At 43.4% G+C, this 3,384-nt stretch overlaps 1 non-coding gene across 1 annotated transcript; it reads left to right on the top strand.

Moving 5' to 3' along the window:
* Positions 1–3,079: 3,079 nt before the first annotated feature.
* trnar-ucg (transfer RNA arginine (anticodon UCG)) lies at positions 3,080–3,168 on the top strand. The gene is given in 2 exon segments: positions 3,080–3,116; positions 3,133–3,168. It is a non-coding gene; the product is annotated as a tRNA-Arg (tRNA).
* Positions 3,169–3,384: the final 216 nt, after the last annotated feature.

Here is a 3,384-nt window from a genome sequence, read left to right as displayed (position 1 = left end):
CTCCACAGCAATTATGTCCTTTCTGTAATGTGATGACCAGAACTGTACGCAATACTCCAGCTGTGGCCAAACCACCGTTTTAAACAGTTCTCGCATCACATCCCTGCTTTTGTCGACCAAGAAAGGAAAGCATTCCATATGCCTTCTTCACCACTCTATCTACCTATCCTGTCACTTTCAGGGACCTGTGGACATGCACTCCAAAGTCTCTCACTTCTTCTACCCATCTCAATATCTTCCCGTTTATTGTGTATTCCCTTGCTTTGTTTGCCCTCCCCAAATGCATTACCTCACACTTCTCCAGATTGAATTCCATTTGCCACTTTTCCGCCCACTCAATTAATCCATTCATATCATTCTGAAGTCAACAGCCATCCTCCTCACTATCAATTACACGGCCAATTTTTGTGTCATCAGCAAATTTCCCAATCATACCTCCCACATTTAATTCCAAATAGTTATTATTTTTTTTTGAAGAGAGACAGCACTGAAACAGGCCCTTCGGCCCACCGAGTCTGTGCCGACCATCAACCATCCGTGTTATACTAATCCTACACTAATTCCATATTCCGACCACATCCCCACCTGTCCCTCTATTTCCCTACCACCTACCGAAGGACAATTTATAATGGCCAATTAACCTATCAACCAGCAAGTCTTTGGCATCTGGGAGGAAACTGGAGCACCCAGAGGAAACCCACACAGACACAGGGAGAACTTGCATACTCCACACAGGCAGTACCCAGAATTGAACCCGGGTCGCTGGAGCTGTGAGGCTGCGGTGCTAACCGCTGCGCCACTGTGCTGCCCGTGTGGTAATATACACCACAAACAGCAAGGGACCCAACACTGAGCCCTGTGGAACGCCACTGAAAACTGCTTTCCATTCGCAAAAACATCCGTTGACTACTATCCTTTGTTTCCTGTCACTGAGTCAATTTTGGATCCAACCTGCCACATTCCCCTATATCCCATGGGCTTTCATTTTATTGACCAGACTGCCATGTCGGACCTTATCAAATGCCTTACTAAAATCCATGAAAACCACATCCACCGCACTATCCTCATCAATGTTCCTTGTTACTTCCTCAAAAAACTAGTGAGACATGACCTTCCCTTAACAAATCCATGCTGACTATCCCTGATTAATCCATGTCTTTCCAAGTGGTAGTTTATCCTGTCCCTCAGAATTGATTCGAATAATTTACCCACCACCGAGGTCAGACTTACCACATCCTTTTAAAACAATAGTACAACGTTCGCAGACCTCCAATCCTCCGGCACCTCCCCCATATCCAGTGAGGATTTGAAGATGATCCTCAGCGCATCCACTATTTACTCCCTGGCTTCCTTTAACAACCTCAGATGCAAACCATCTGGCCCTGGTGATTTATTCATTTTCAAGGATGTCAGACCCTCTAGTACTTCCACTCTCATTATGCTTATCGTATCTAATATTTCACACTCCTCTTCTTTTACTACAATGTCTGCATCATCCCTCTCCTTTGTGAAGGCAGAGACAAAAAACTCATTAAGAACCCCGCCCACATCTTCTGGATCCACACAGAAGTTCCCTTGTACATCTCTGATAAGCCATACCCTTTCCTTAGTTATCCTCTCGCTCTTCATGGACTGATAAAACATCCTTGGGTTTCATTCAAGTAGTTGTATCCAGTCCACATCCACCAAATCACCTCTCAGTTTTGTAAAATTTGCCTTCCTCCAATTTAGAACTTTTACTTTTCGAGCTGCCCTGCCATTACGTAGCTTTACAAACTCATTATTGCTCGTGTAATAAGTGTAATAAGTAGAATAATTTACCAGTTACTCACCGATCAGCTTCTTCCCCTGTACCATGGAGGCTGAAAAGGCAGAAGAGACCAAAGAGCACCTCCTTCCCCCAGTCAGTGAAGTCCCTCACACATCAACTCACAGCTTTACACTCTGTCCAAACAGCACTTTCTAATTAGTAATTATTCATAAATTACACTAACTAAAACATTAGTAACCTGACCAATTACAAGGTAGCTATTTGAGGGTTTTTAAACAAAGAGCTTTTTTCCCTATCCCAAAGGCTCTTTTCAGAGCCACCCACAGTATCTGAAAGGGCTGATTACTGTCTGAAGTCTGCTGTACCCACACCTCTGTCTATCCCTCTTCATCTAGAACAACCAGCGTCATCTTCCATTCCTTTCACCATCATGTGTTCAACTCGCTTCTCCTTATAGACAGTCAGATATCAATGTAATAATGAAATGATCTGTGTCAGTGCTGGCCATTTCCCTGTCCTGATTTCAGACCCCACTCTGGACACTTGTTTCCCATTCCAGGGCCTTCTTGTATTAATATTCAGCACCACCTGTCAGTCAGAAACTTGTCTCAATGAACCGATCCTTTTCCTGAACTTCCAACTGCTGCTGCCTATTTCTCGAGGGAAAGAGCTGCTCACTGTGTAAGGATGTGAGGGGAATGTAACCAGGCTGCTGGTGAGACGGTCCCGTCTTCTCAATCAAAAGCCTTTTATTTTACTACAGTGATTCCCAGATTCCCAGCTGGTCTGTTGAGGATTTTGTTTTCACAGAAATATCTTGTTAAATACAAATCTGATTCGAACATGTCAGTAACAGGACAGAATGGTAACCTTTTAAAAGGATGAAGCAACTATTTCAGTGTCTTCTCACTGTCCCCCTGAAGCCTGTGTGAAGGGGAATTACCAATAGTCTGTAATTTATTACTTCCACACCGAGTTTGAGTTATTTGTCGCGTGAAAGATTGCTGAACGGAGTCTTTTATTGTCAGTTACGGATGAGAAGTTGACAAAAATTGGCAAAATAAAGCTGTTCATAAAGTAGCACCATCAATTTGAGTCGGTAAAAGCAAAATTGTGTTTTAAAAGTTTATTTAAACCGCTACGGGAAAATAGATTTTTATGTACTTTTCCAGTCGATCACTTCTTTTCCACAGTGAAATTGGCAGCTTTCACAAATTCAAATATTCTGCCAGGTTGACAGGTTCAACCAATGATTTTTTGTATTTTGTGCTTCGAGATTCTCTGATTGAATCATTCATGTAAGCTAATGGCTGTGTGGCCTAATGGATAAGGCGTCTGAATTCGGTGTATTTTATGATGTTATCAGAAGATTGCAGGTTCGAGTCCTGCCATGGTCATTTTGACCCAAAGGGATTTGGGGATTGAGTCGGGGACTGAACAGATTGGAAACCCGGCATGGACTTAATGGGGCGAATGGCCTTCTCATGTGCTGTCACTGACTTTATGAGAAGAGGGTGACCAATCAGAAGTGGGCTGGGGTGACAGCGGGTTCAAACTGCAGGAATTCCAGGTCCCTGAATGACTGAGCTGAAACTGATCAGTTTCACTGCAGG

The sequence above is a fragment of the Heterodontus francisci genome, unplaced genomic scaffold (genome assembly GCF_036365525.1).
Source record: "Heterodontus francisci isolate sHetFra1 unplaced genomic scaffold, sHetFra1.hap1 HAP1_SCAFFOLD_51_2, whole genome shotgun sequence".
Taxonomy (NCBI): domain Eukaryota; kingdom Metazoa; phylum Chordata; class Chondrichthyes; order Heterodontiformes; family Heterodontidae; genus Heterodontus; species Heterodontus francisci.
This window is presented reverse-complemented; position numbering and strand designations above follow the sequence as displayed.